The sequence below is a fragment of the Argopecten irradians genome, chromosome 9, assembly GCF_041381155.1.
Source record: "Argopecten irradians isolate NY chromosome 9, Ai_NY, whole genome shotgun sequence".
NCBI lineage: Eukaryota > Metazoa > Mollusca > Bivalvia > Pectinida > Pectinidae > Argopecten > Argopecten irradians.
Window position 1 is genome coordinate 32,088,849 of NC_091142.1, and position 15,745 is coordinate 32,104,593.

Here is a 15,745-nt window from a genome sequence, read left to right on the forward strand (position 1 = left end):
TTGACCTCTTTTAACTGTTCATCTCCTTCGAATTTGACATATCCTGTATTGTAAAACTCATCGTGAGTTTCAAAACCATTTGGTTTTAATTGGACATCTATTCTAAATGGTAAGTACAGTTGAAGAAGAGATTGAAAATATTTCTCTGGTGTACGTGTGACTGAAAACCTAGGGTATCTTATCACGGCAAAGTCTGTTCGTGATCGCTTCATTATAAACCCCAAACCATTTTGTAGAGTATGGACAATGTTCCGGTGTTTAGAATCTTTGGACACTTCACTTGATGATAATACTCTATATTCGGAACAAAACGTACCAAGACACATTTGTTCAAATTCTTCAGTTTTAGGTCTTGCTTTGTACCTGTCGATAAGGTTAGTCATCCATATATTGGTGTCATCAATCTCTGCTGCTTGCTTTTTTATAACAGATAACGGAAGACTCATTCGTACAGGGTTATCACCTATAGGTATGAATTGAACTTTTCTCGAACTAAATTCTGATATATATTGTGCAAAGAATATGAAATCTGTGTTTTTTGCAAACCTATTGTCTGCATTCATTAATCTGTTATGCAAATATCTACATAAAGTTATGCTTATATCACGTTCATCACTTAAAACATTTTCACCGTCAGGAAATAATACAGGAAATGCTTTTGCTTCAATCCCCTTTTCCGTTAGAATACTTATTGGGTTTTTTTTCTCGCATGGAGCTACTGAAAATATTTTGTCAAAATATTGATCAAGAACTTCTTGTCCTATATCCACAGGTTGTAAACAAGTATCAAGTGGTAAAGCGTGAAGTGCATTATCAACACCGTCATCAACCACTTCATTGTCATTATTTTCTGCATTTTTGTTTTCTATCCCATTTTCCACATTGGTGTTCGCGGTATTTTCCTCAATAGGATTTTCCCATAATTCCTCTAATTTCACATTTGCGTACCACTTATTTCTTTCCTTTAAATATGCAATTGCCTTTTCAAGATTACTTGTATTCACAAAATGGTAGTCATAATGACCTTTGTATGACAATTTTCTTTTCAGTTTTACTCGAATTAATTGGTTATCACTCTCACATCTCGGTAAACTTGTAATGGACGTGTTAATATCTGCTGGAACACACACAACTGGTCCATGAACACCGTGTTGTCCACCTTTCGGCAAAGGTATCATTTTCATAAATGGCACAATTATTGATATCAAATGCGTTTCAATGGGATTTAAACACTTGAGTTCTGAAGGGATATCAACGGTTTCCATTTTGTTCATTGCAGCCTCACTGGGAATTTTTCCATCTAGTAATTTTCTATGACATGTAAAACAAATCCACGAAAAACACATATTTGAGCATTGGTGGTTGTCATCAGCTGGACAAGGATTAACAAATCGTTCAGATATGCAAAGTTGTGCTACCTCGATACTTCTCGGTCCCATTTTAACATAATTATCTTTGTGGCATCGTAAAACCTGTTTCCTAAATAGCAATTTGTGACAGACAGAACATATATGATCAGGAAATTCCTTAATAATGCTTGAAAATGTGTTAATAACAAAGTCTAAATCTTGTTTTTGGATTTTTATTTTATTTCTTGATTTTTTAACTCTATCTTTAACCTTATCTTTCTGATCGTCTAACACATATTTTCTTTTAGATGCACTTTTCACATTTTCTTTGTGCTGTTCATTGCATTCATATTTTTTCTTAGATTCTTCTATCTTATTTTGTTTGTGTATGGTATTGTTCTCGTATTTTCTTTTTGATGCAGCTTTTAATTTATCCCTGTGCTCCTCATTTCTCTCATATTTTCTTTTTGATGAGTTAATTTTAGTTTGTCTGTGCAATTCGTTACATTTATACTTTCTTTCTGATACAGCTTTTAATTTTTCCCTGTGCTCTTCGTTGATCTTATATTTTGTCTTTGATGCAGTTTTTACACTTTCCCTGTGATTCTCATTGCTCTCATATTTCCTTTTTGATGAATTAATTTTAATTTGTCTGTGCTCTTCGTTAATTTCATACTTTCTTTTTGATGCAGCTTTTATCTTTTCTCTGTGCTCCTCGTCGCATTGGTATTTTCTTTTTGATGCCCTGATCACATTTTGCTTGTGCTCATTGTCCGTTCTGTATTTCATAATTGAATTGTCCATTTTACATTCTTTGTATGTATTGTCATTTGCGTATTTCTTGTTTGTGTTGGCTTTTTTAGATTCCCTATAAACGCTATCAAATGCATACCTTAATCTTAGTTTTTCCTTTTTTACTTCATATAACCTGTTAGCAGTGTTATTTTCAAAGGGATCTGTTACCTCAATTGCTTTATCTCTGTTTTCTCTCATTCTTAATTTCCTTTCCATTTGCTTTTTCTTGTACGACTTCCTGATTTGTTTCTTTTTAGTACTAGTAAGTAACAAACCTGTATGAACATCTTGTGCTATTGTCCTAGAACAATTACGTACATTTGAAGTTTCTGAAACTTGGTCAACCGTGCAGTTAACATCAACAGCGAGTTGTCTTCTTCTGACAGTAACTGCTGTAATTTCAAACCTGTCGTGCATGTTGTAATTCATTGACAGTGCCAATTGGATACAATGATCATACACCTCATCAATACATGATCGATGGACAACCACACTTCTCCCGCAGGGTATTTGTAAACCTAAAGAATTCCTTGAATGAGAATCGAAAGCGTAGTATCCGCCAGCTTCCTTAATAATTATGAACGTGTTTCCTTTAAAGGTGATAAAAGCACCATGACTTTCAGGCTGGTTTAACGCGGCATGTAATGCTTCATTCAGTGTGACAAACAGTAACACATCGAGATCTTGACCTGTATGCCCAAGTGTACCCTCTAGAGGTTCTTGAAATTCGAACTGGTAATTTTTCCCATAACATTCTAGCTCTCTTGGTATTTCATTTATTGAGACGTATTCGTGGTGCATTGTGGAGCTCTCCTGAAGGAAACCATAGACCTCGTCGCCTTGAAACAATATTAGGTCCAGATCCGGACTCATCCACGTGCTAACAGGCTTTTCTTTGCTATATACAAGAGCTGCTAAACTGTTCATTACACATTGTTTCCCTGCATTGTCTAAAAATCTTGGGTGTCCCTGATGAAAATTACCTTGCACTGATTCATGCATGTCCCTTTGTGTCTGCATTTTTTCAACACTTTTGTATGGCTGGCATTTATCCTCATCTAAATGGGCATTGTGTTTATTTATTGATTCATTTCCTTCTGTCGAAGTGAATTTCTTTACAACTGATTCTACATAAACGCCTGGTTTTTTGGGTACGTTCTTGCCGTTGCCAAATTGTTTTGTTTGTTTTCGACATATATTATTACCACTACATACAGCTGCCCGATTACAACCCGCAAATGTTTCAACATTTCCAACCGTATCTTGAACGCATAACACCACATCATAATGAGCTCGATATCTATGTATCAGATATATGGATTCTTTTTCTACATCTCTGTTTCTACCTGTTTTGCTGAAAATTGCAACCAAGATGACAGATTCTCTTCATAGATGTACACATCGGTACCAAGATAATCAGCAGCAGCCAATATTTCAATTTCTGTCGCCCATGTTCCGTTTTCCAGCATTTTCTTCTTCATCACCCAATCACTAACAGATTTATAACCAGATCTCAAGTGACTGTTGTATTGGTTTGCATTCTGAACCATATGTATAACTGTGTGTGTCGAATTTTTCTATGGTGCGTTTCATCATTACTTAGGCTATACGACAATGCTCTGAAAAAGCAGTTACCATCACCAAGTATTTGTTTCGTTTGCGTAGGTTTACCCAAAATTTTATCATTCGTTTTTTCCTTTTCAGTGCGACAATGACTACCGATTTTCAATTTCTTTGTCAATCTCTGTTGCGTTCCAGTGGATAATGGATTAAAGTAGAACACTGCAGGTCCAGTTTCACTTTCAATTTGAACTTCATCTGTTTGTTCAAAGTCAGCCGTTTCATCTCTTGTCTGTTCTGTGGTATCTCTGTTTGGACCAGCAAAATATTCATGTGAATCATTGTGTTGACTGGATAACTGATTTATTTTGTTTTCTATCACAATTTTCATTTCTTTAGAGATTGGTAATGGAAAGTGTTCATGTTTCTTTAATGTTTTCTTCAATTTACGTGGTGTTCTACATTTTCTCATCGAACTAACATTATCTTTTTCTGAGTTTCCATTGTCTGTAGTGTGACACTTTTCTTCATTGTCACGAAGAATTGGAATATCTGTTTCACGTTTACTCTCAGAATCTTTGCATTGTTTCTGTTTGTTTGATTTTTCTTTTTGTTTTCTTCTTTTCTGTTTTGTTTCAAGTTTTTCTTGGCATGGTTTTAATTTCATGTTTTTGGTTTTAATTCTTCTACGGTTGGTTGGTCTCTCGCAAGAATACCTTAATCGAGAAGTACGATGATTTCCTTTTACATGTTTCACCTTTAGCTTTGAAATGTCAATAGCTACGTTTTTCTCAGACTTTTTGTTCATTTTACTTTTTCTCATTTTTCTGTGATCAGCATTATATTGAAGCGTGGCCTGTGTTTGCGTTTCGGCGTTTTAGTAGGATTATTCTCACCCGAATGTGATTTAGTAGTTTTAGTACGATTTTTCTCATTCAAACGTGGTTTGTCTACTTTTCTTAAGGATGTAGCGTCCTCACAAGCAAATTCAACATTTTTAATAGAGGTAGCATCCTCACTAGTTAACTCAGCAGCTTTTTTTAACGAGGTAGCATCCTCACTAGTCAACTCAGCAGCTTTTTTTAACGAGGTAACATCCTCACTAGTTAAGTTAGCAGCTTTTTTAACGAGGTAGCATCCTCATTAGTTAACTCAGCAGCTTTTTTGAACGAGGTAGCATCCTCACTAGTCAAGTTAACAGCTTTTTTTAACGAGGTAGCATCCTCACTAGTCATGTTAGCTGCTTTTTTTAACGAGGTAGCATCCTCACTAGTCAAGTTAGCAGCTTTTTTTAACGAGGTAGCATCCTCACTAGTCAAGTTAGCAGCTTTCTTTAACGAGGTAGCATCCTCACTAGCTTCCTTTAACGACTTAGCATCCTCCGGTGTCTCAGAAAGTGCCCTCTTCTTAGCCAAACCCTTCCGCCAGTTCTTCTTTCGAGGCATTCTAAATCTACAAAAGCTATCTATTTATTCAACAAAGACAATTCTAAATTGCAAAAAATACAAAACATTCAATGGTAGATAAGCCTATTGTGGAATTAACTGTTATATGCCATCTATGGTCTTTCTTATTCTGTTAATGAAGAAAAGAGTTGTTCAAATTTTATTTTTATTCCTAATCTAAAATGAATGCATAAAACTATTGATAATCGTTTTCATGAAAAACAAATGCTGTACGAAAAGGACCTCTTTCATGAACTTTGAAAATTCGCCCACGAAGCAATATCATCAAAACTAAAGGTTAATATGTATTAACATTAGTGAAAACCCTTTAAATACGATTTAATAATTGCAGGGTGCGGTACTATGGCCAAATTAAAGTTACCCGTTCGAGGGGTAAGACAGGGTTCCCTTTTTGATCCAAAACGGTATCAAAATGTCGTTATAAGAAAATAGTTTGAAGATAATGTATCACGAGAAGCAAAATACAATACGAAAGCAATATGAAAGTACATTAGATCAAAATCAAAATAGCAAGCAGGTAGGGCGTTAGAATTGTACCTGCTGCCCCTATTGCATGATCGTAAAAGGCGACTAAATTTAGGATCTTTTCTTTTCTCTTCTTCCTAACTGACTTTATCTTTCCTAATGCCTCCCTTGGCACCGCCTCACTTTTGGCCCTGAGTTGAGCGTTCGCCCCTTTGAGGAAGGCTCTGGGTTCTCTCCCCTGGCAGAGACACACCAAAGTCTATAAAAGTGGTAGTTTCTTCTCCTGCTTAGCGCTCAGCATATGTGAGTTGGACGACTGGTTCGCCGGTTGTCAGTATTATGTGACCGGGTGGGGGTGTGTTGCTTGGTGTCTTCGGCGGCATGCTTCAGTGATATAGCACTATAAAAAGGGCAACAGTTCCACTATACAAGAAGACGCTACACGAATATACCGCAGTCTCCCCAAACACGCACCTCGCACAACATAACGCAACACACCGCATACATGGGAGGCCGTCCTTACATGACCATAGCTGTTAATAGGACGTTAATTAATCAAACAAACAAACAAAATAGCACTGCAGTCAGGGCGTTATAATTTTGCCTGCTGCCTATATTGCATGATCGTAAAAGACGACTAAATTTACATGTTTGTTGCTCTTCTTCCTAACTTTATTCTTCCTAACATCTCCCTTGACATCGCCTCACTTTTGGCCTTCTGTTAAGCGCTTGCCACTCTGTTGGTATGTGTTGGGCAGGGGACAGAACCCAGAACCTACCTCACAGGGGCGATAATACAGAAATTTCCACACTCCCATATAAAGATAAAATTTACCCGATGCAGCAAACTATTATTCATCACGATACTGTGTCAAAAGAATTTTTCAGATTTAAGGTAGATAAATCACCAGGAATTAATCAGTAACATCCTCTTTTCCTCAAGAAAACAGCAGAAGCAATGTCGTCAAAAAAAACACCTTTTCAGCATTTCATTGAAAACAGGAACAGTACCAGATGGTTGGAAAGAAGCTCAAATAACCGTAATTTTAAAAAGTGACAAATGCGAAGCAGGAAATTATAGACCTTTTAGTTCAACATTTTTAATTAAAAAATGGCCCTGTTGAAAGGCCATTAGATTTTTACCTGCTGTCCCTATTGCATGATCGAAAAAGGCGACTAAATTTAGGATCTTATCTTTCCTTTTCTTTCTTACTAACTTCATTCTTCCTAACGTCCTCCTTGACACCGTCTCACTTTTGGCCTTCAGTAGAGCGTTTGTCCCTGTGACGTAGGTTCTGTGTTCTGTCCCCTGGCCGAGACACACCAAAGTCTATAAAAGTGTTAATTTCTGCTGCTGCTTAGCGCTCAGCATAAAGGGAATGGGACGACTGGTTGGCCCGTGGTCAGAATAATGTGACCGGGTGGGGTAGGTGGCTTGGTGTCTTCGGCGGCATGCTTCACTGATATAGCACTATAAAAAGGTCAACAGTTCCACTATAAAAGAAGACATAACAAGAATGTACCGCGGTCTTCTAAAAGAAGAAACAGTCTTTTAGGTGAAAAGCCCGTCAAATTGTCCCAGTGACAATTTCTAGTTTGTTTTGTTTTGTTTGTATATTATACAATTAGAGCATTAAGATAAGGTCGATGCATGTTTTTATTAACCAAAGGAAAACTATCTACCGAATTCGAAATGCTTAAATTGTTTTATTATTTAAGTTTCTTTACATGCAATCAAGGATTTAAAAGCGTCATCTACGTCCTTGATGCATTACATAACAAGAGGCCCAAAGGGCCTTAACGGTCATCTGACTACCTTGGCAATAGTAAAATTTGTTTCATATGGTGTCACTTTGTCAGGACCATGTCAGGATCATTTTCCATTTCCTTCAACAAATCTTATTTCAAACAAGAGGCCCAAGGGCCTTAACATGTAGGAAATTAATCAGATATAGTGTCATGGTAACCTTCTTCGATTTGGGATCAACCAGAGATGTAACAATACTTTGTCGAACCATGTCTGGATCATCTCATGCAGATGAAGTTGCAGCCAAATCACAAAGGTAGAACTTGAGAAGAAGTTCAAAATGTGTTTTCAAGATGGCGGCTTTGGCGTCCATCTTGGATTTCGGATCGACCCGAAAAATAACAACACTTTGTCAGGACCATGTCAAGATCATTTCATGCAAGTTTCAGCCAAATCTCACCGGTCAAACTTGAGAAGAAGTTCAAAAATCTTTTCAAGATGGCGGCTGTGGTGCCATTTGGATTTCAGATCGACCCGAAAAATAACAACACTTTGTCGGGACCATGTCAGGATCATTTCATCAAGTTTCAGCCAAATCGCACCGGTAGAACTTGAGAAGAAGTTCAAAATGTGTTTTCAAGATGCGGCTTGGCGGCCATCTTGGATTTCGGATCAACCCGAAAAATAACAACATTTGTTGGGACCATTTCAAGATCATTTCATGCAAGTTTCAGCCAAATCGCACCGGTAGAACTTGAGAAGAAGTTCAAAATGTGTTTTCAAGATGGCGGCTGTGGCGGCCATCTCGGATTTTGGATCAACCCGAAAAATAACAACACTTTGTTGGGACCATTTCAGGATCATTTCATGCAAGTTTCAGCCAAATCGCACCGGTCAAACTTGAGAAGAAGTTCAAAATGTCTTTTCAAGATGGCGGCTGTGGTGGCCATTTTGGATTTCAGATCGACCCGAAAAATAACAACACTTTGTCGGGACCATGTCAGGATCATTTCATACAAGCTTCAGCCAAATCGCATCGGTTGAACTTGAGAAGAAGTTCAAAATGTGTTTTCAAGATGGCGGCTTTGGCGGCCATCTTGGATTTCGGATCAACCCGAAAAATAACAACACTTTGTTGGGACCATTTCAGGATCATTTCATGCAAGTTTCAGCCAAATCGCACCGGTAGAACTTGAGAAGAAGTTCAAAATGTGATTTCAAGATGGCGGCTGTGGCAGCCATCTTGGATTTCGGATCACTCCGAAAAATAACATCACTTTGTCGGGACCATGTCAGGATCATTTCATGCAAGTTTCAGCCAAATCGCACTGGTCAAACTTGAGAAGAAGTTCAAAATGTCTTTTTCAAGATGGCGGCTGTGGTGGCCATTTTGGATTTCAGATCGACCCGAAAAATAACAACTTTTTGTCGGGACCATGTCAGGATCATTTCATACAAGTTTCAGCCAAATCGCACCGGTAGAACTTGAGAAGAAGTTCAAAATGTGTTTTCAAGATGGCGGCTTTGGCGGCCATCTTGGATTTCGGATCAACCCGAAAAATAACAACACTTTGTTGGGACCATTTCAGGATCATTTCATGCAAGTTTCAGCCAAATCGCACCGGTCAAACTTGAGAAGAAGTTCAAAATGTCTTTTCAAGATGGCGGCTGTGGTGGCCATTTTGGATTTCAGATCGACCCGAAAAATAACAACACTTTGTCGGGACCATGTCAGGATCATTTCATACAAGTTTCAGCCAAATCGCACCGGTAGAACTTGAGAAGAAGTTCAAAATGTGATTTCAAGATGGCGGCTGTGGCAGCCATCTTGGATTTCGGATCAACCCGAAAAATAACATCACTTTGTCGGGACCATGTCAGGATCATTTCATGCAAGTTTCAGCCAAATCGCACTGGTCAAACTTGAGAAGAAGTTCAAAATGTCTTTTTCAAGATGGCGGCTGTGGTGGCCATTTTGGATTTCAGATCGACCCGAAAAATAACAACTTTTTGTCGGGACCATGTCAGGATCATTTCTTAAAGTTTCAGCCAAATCGCACCGGTAGAACTTGAGAAGAAGTTCAAAATGTGTTTTCAAGATGGCGGCTTTGGCGGCCATCTTGGATTTCGGATCAACCCGAAAAATAACAACACTTTGTTGGGACCATTTCAGGATCATTTCATGCAAGTTTCAGCCAAATCGCACCGGTCAAACTTGAGAAGAAGTTCAAAATGTCTTTTCAAGATGGCGGCTGTGGTGGCCATTTTGGATTTCAGATCGACCCGAAAAATAACAACACTTTGTCGGGACCATGTCAGGATCATTTCATACAAGTTTCAGCCAAATCGCACCGGTAGAACTTGAGAAGTTCAAAATGTGATTTCAAGATGGCGGCTGTGGCAGCCATCTTGGATTTCGGATCAACCCGAAAAATAACATCACTTTGTCGGGACCATGTCAGGATCATTTCATGCAAGTTTCAGCCAAATCGCACTGGTCAAACTTGAGAAGAAGTTCAAAATGTCTTTTTCAAGATGGCGGCTGTGGTGGCCATTTTGGATTTCAGATCGACCCGAAAAATAACAACTTTTTGTCGGGACCATGTCAGGATCATTTCTTAAAGTTTCAGCCAAATCGCACCGGTAGAACTTGAGAAGAAGTTCAAAATGTGTTTTCAAGATGGCGGCTTTGGCGGCCATCTTGGATTTCGGATCAACCCGAAAAATAACAACACTTTGTTGGGACCATTTCAGGATCATTTCATGCAAGTTTCAGCCAAATCGCACCGGTCAAACTTGAGAAGAAGTTCAAAATGTCTTTTCAAGATGGCGGCTGTGGTGGCCATTTTGGATTTCAGATCGACCCGAAAAATAACAACACTTTGTCGGGACCATGTCAGGATCATTTCATACAAGTTTCAGCCAAATCGCACCGGTAGAACTTGAGAAGTTCAAAATGTGAAAAGTTAACGCACGGCGGACGGCGCACGGCGGACGACGACGGACAAAACATGACGACTATAGGTCATCCTGACCCTTCGGGTCAGATGACCTAAAAACGCATATATGTGACAGTGTAGTGTGAACACCTACAAAGATTTTCAGTTGAAATTAATATTATGTATATATATATATATATATATCCAAAATGATTGTACAAATGATCCGATGATTTAAATACAGTTTTCTTATTAGTTCTGGTTTTCAGATACAATGTAGAATATGGAGAATGCATCATCAAACCCATACAGTTCTGTATTTTTCATAGTTCTCAACTGTTGAATTACTGTAAATGTCTAAATACATATATATGTACAAGCACTGCTGGTATCGTTGCGTCTTTGTATGTTTCATTTCTCCTTTATCGGCAGAGATGCACACCTGCAGCTGTGTCTGCCTACCATTTTCAGTGTTTGACGAAAATGTGTTTCCAACAAAACCGGTGAAGTTCTCAGTGAAGTCCTCATAGTAAAATCATGATATATATGGTTTTATTGAAAGTTGAAGTTCTCATAGTGATAGTTTTTTGCAAATAACATGTAATATTCATTAAAATCATGATATATGTTTTTATTGAATCTTAAGGCAATTAAATGTAAATTAAAAGATATAATTGACGTGGGGATAGGGGGTTCATTTCACCATGGCCATGGTATTTTGACCCCCCCCCCCCCTTCCTCTTCTTAGGTGAAGTTCTCATAGTCATAGTTTTTGCAAATAACATTTAATATTCATTAAAATCATGATATTTATAGTTTTATTGAATCTTAAGGCAATTAATTGTAAATTAAAAAGATATAATTGACGTCGGGATGGGGGGTTCATTTCACCATCCCCATCATATTTTGACCCCACCCACCATCCCCTTCTAAGTTGAAGTTCTCATAGTGACAGTTTTTTGCAAATAACATGTAATATTCATTGAATCTTAAGGCAATTAAAGGTAAATTAAAAAGATATAATTGACGTGGGGATGGGGGTTCATTTCACCATGGCCATGGTATTTTGACCCCCCCCCCCCTCCTCCACCTTCCCCTTCTAAGTTGAAGTTCTCATAGTGATATTTTTTTGCAAATAACATGTAATATTCATTAAAATCATAATATATATGATTTTATTGTATTTTAAGGCAGTTAAATGTGAATTTAAAAGACATAATTGGCGTGGAGATGGGGGGGGTCATTTCACCATGGCCATGATATTTTGAACCCACCCACCTTCCCCTTCTAAGTTGAAGATCTCATAGTAATAGTTTTTTGCAAATAACATGTAATATTCATTAAAATCATGATATATGTTTTTATTGAATCTTAAGGCAATTAAATGTAAACAAGGAAATAGTCATTCAGATCCCCCGCCAATGGAGATATCAAAGCTGAAGTAAGTTTGATTGTGGAGACTTATGTGTATGAAAAAAACCAGGAAAAGGGAAGTTGAGCTAAAGAAAGATGGTGTATAATTCAAGTAGAGCCGGGCTGCAATTGTTGAATCAGGTATACAGCCTTGACATTTATATTAGACTATATACACAAAGATGGGTGGAGTTTTGCAAAGTAACATTTACCATTTACCATGATATTTTCAGCAATGTTTCCATGGTAATGGAAAAAGTGCAAAAAATGAAAACCTAAAAATAGCAAAAGGTACAACTAGACCATAAAAAGAATGTGTCTATGAAGTTTCGTGGAAATATCTCTGCTGGTTTTAGAGTTATGCTCCGGAAATGAACCTGCTACAAAAATATGATATTTTCAGCAATGTTTCTATGGTTACAGAAAAAAGCACGAAAAGTGAAAACCTAAAAATAGCAAAAGGCACTACTAGACCATAAGAACAATGTATCTATGAAGTTTCATGGAAATATCTCTGCTAGTTTTAGAGTTGTGCTCCGGAAACGATTCTTACCCAAAAATCTGCCATTTTCAGCAATGTTTCCATGATTACAGAAAAAAGTACAAAAAGTGAAAACCTTAAAATAGCAAAAGGCACTACTAGACCATAAAAAGAATGTGCCTATGGAGTTCCGTGCATATATCTCAACCGGTTTTCCAGTTATGCTGGGGAAACGAACCTGGTACAAAAATATGATATTTTCAGCAATGTTTCCATGGTTACGGAAAAAGTGCAAAAAATGAAAACCTAAAAATAGCAAAAGGCACTACTAGACCATAAGAACAATGTGTCTATGAAGTTTCATGGAAATATCTCTACTGGTTTTAGAGTTGTGCTCCGGAAACGATTCTTGCACAAAAATCTGCCATTTTCAGCAATGTTTCCATGGTTACAGAAAAAAGTACAAAAAGTGAAAACCTTAAAATAGCAAAAGGCACTACTAGACCATAAAAAGAATGTGCCTATGGAGTTCCGTGCATATATCTCAACCGGTTTTCCAGTTATGCTGGGGAAACGAACCTGGTACAAAAAATATGATATTTTCAGCAATGTTTCCATGGTTACGGAAAAAGTGCAAAAAATGAAAACCTAAAAATAGCAAAAGGCACTACTAGACCATAAGAACAATGTGTCTATGAAGTTTCATGGAAATATCTCTACTGGTTTTACAGTTGTGCTCCGGAAACGATTCTTGCACAAAAATCTGCCATTTTCAGCAATGTTTCCATGGTTACAGAAAAAAGTACAAAAAGTGAAAACCTTAAAATAGCAAAAGGCACTACTAGACCATAAGACCAATGTGTCTATGAAGTTTCGTGGAAATATCTCTTCTGGTTTTAGAGTTATGCTCCGGAAACGAACCTGGTACAAAATATGATATTTTCAGCAATGTTTCCATGGTTACGCAAAAAATGCAGACAATGAAAACATAAAAATAGGAAAAGGCACTACTAGACCATAAGACCAATGTGTGTATGAAGTTTCGTGGAAATATTTCTACTGGTTTTAGAGTTATGCTCCGGAAACCATTCGTACGGACGGACGGACAGACGGACGGACGGACGGACGGAACCCATTTGTATATCCCCCGCCAACTTGGGCGGGGGATAATTAAAAAGACATAAATGACGTGTGTATAGGTGGTTCATTTCACCATGGCCATGGTATTTTGAACCCCCCCCCTCTCCACCTTCCCCTTCTAAGTTGAAGTTCTCATAGTGACAGTTTTTTAGGTCATCTGACCCGAAGGGTCAGGATGACCTATAGTCATCATGCTTCGTCCGTCGTCGTGCGCCGTGCGCCGTCCGCCGTCCGCCGTGCGCCGTCCGCCGTCCGTAAACTTTTCACATTTCAATCTTCTTCTCAAGTTTGACCAGTGGGATTGAGCTGAAACTTACATGAAATGATCCTGACATGGTCCCGACAAAGTGTTGTTATTTTTCGGGTCGATCCGAAATCCAAGATGGCCGCCACAGCCGCCATCTTGAAAACACATTTTGAACTTCTTCTCAAGTTCTACCAGTGCGATTTGGCTGAGACTTGCATGAAATGATCCTGACATGGTCCCGACAAAGTGTTGTTATTTTTTGGGTCGATCCGAAATCCAAGATGGCCGCCACAGCCGCCATCTTGAAAACACATTTTGAACTTCTTCTCAAGTTCTACCGGTGCGATTTGGCTGAAACTTGCATAAAAATGATCCTGACATGGTCCCGACAAAGTGTTGTTATTTTTCGGGTCGATCCAAAATCCAAGATGGCCACCACAGCCGCCATCTTGAAAACACATTTTGAACTTCTTCTCAAGTTCTACTAGTGCGATTTGGCTGAAACTTGCATGAAATGATCCTGACATGGTTCCGACAAAGTGTTGTTATTTTTCGGGTCGATCCGAAATCCAAGATGGCCGCCACAGCCGCCATCTTGAAAACACATTTTGAACTTCTTCTCAAGTTCTACCAGTGCGATTTGGCTGAAACTTGCATGAAATGATCCTGACATAGTCCCGACAAAGTGTTGTTATTTTTCGGGTTGATCCGAAATCCAAGATGGCCGCCACAGCCGCCATCTTGAAAACACATTTTGAACTTCTTCTCAAGTTCTACTTGTGCGATTTGGCTGAAACTTGCATGAAATGATCCTGACATGGTTCCGACAAAGTGTTGTTATTTTTCGGGTCGATCCGAAATCAAAGATGGCCACCTTAGCCGCCATCTTGAAAACACATTTTGAACTTCTTCTCAAGTTATACCGGTGCGATTTGGCTGAGACTTGCATGAAATGATCCTGACATGGTCCCGACAAAGTGTTCTTATTTTTCGGGTCGATCCAAAATCCAAGATGGCCGCCACAGCCACCATCTTGAAAACACATTTTGAACTTCTTCTCAAGTTCTACTTGTGCGATTTGGCTGAAACTTGCATGAAATGATCCTGACATGGTCCCGACAAAGTGTTCTTATTTTTCGGGTTGATCTGAAATCCAAGATGGCCGCCACAGCTGCCATCTTGAAAACACATTTTGAACTTCTTCTCAAGTTCTACCAGTTCGATTTGGCTGAAACTTGCATGAAAGGAGCCTGACATGGTCCCAACAAAGTGTTGTTACATCTCTGGTTGATCCCCAATCGAAGATGGCAACCATGACACTATATCTAATTAATTTCCTATATGATTATTGCCAAGGTACTCAGATGACCGTTAAGGCCCATGGGCCTCTTGTTGCAAATAACATGTAATATTCATTGAAATCATGATATATATGATTTTATTGAATCTTAAGGCAATTAAAAGTAAATTAAAAAGATATAATTGACGTGGGGATGGGGGTTCATTTCACCATGGCCATGGTATTTTGACCCCTCCACCTTCCCCTTCTAAGTTGAAGTTCTCATAGTGATATTTTTTTTGCAAATAACATGTTATATTCATTCAAATCATAATATATATGATTTTATTGTATTTTAAGGCAGTTAAATGTGAATTTAAAAGACATCATTGGCGTGGAGATGGGGGGGGTCATTTCACCATGGCCATGGTATTTTGACAACCCCCCCCCCCCCTTCCCAAAATTTTTTTTAAAAAAAATGCCTTCCACATGCTAGCCATAGGTCTAACTTAATCCCAATTTGAAGTTTATCATAAATGAGAAGAAAATATCAAGTTTACAAGTGTTATAGTAACTTTTAGAAGGGAGAGTCATTTTACCATTGGGGGGGTCATTTCACCATAATGGTATTTTGACCCCGGGGTCATTTCACCATAATGGTATTTTGACCCCGGGGTCAATATACCATGATTCAAAATACCATGCTACACCGGCATCTTAGAAACGCTTTAATTATCAATGTTATAATGCATGTCGCATTCAAACGTTAAATGACTTTGACGCATTGATGCACTAGTTCGGGAATTTCCGATCTATTTATAGACTGATGGGTCAACTTTTTCATTCTAATTTTACCAGTTGATC

The 15,745-nt window shown here is 38.3% G+C and overlaps 1 protein-coding gene across 1 annotated transcript in view; it reads left to right on the forward strand.

Moving 5' to 3' along the window:
- Positions 1-15,745, forward strand: part of LOC138330707 (uncharacterized) — a 64,537-nt gene that overhangs the window by 19,369 nt on the left and 29,423 nt on the right. The gene's annotated exons all lie outside the window — the stretch shown is intronic.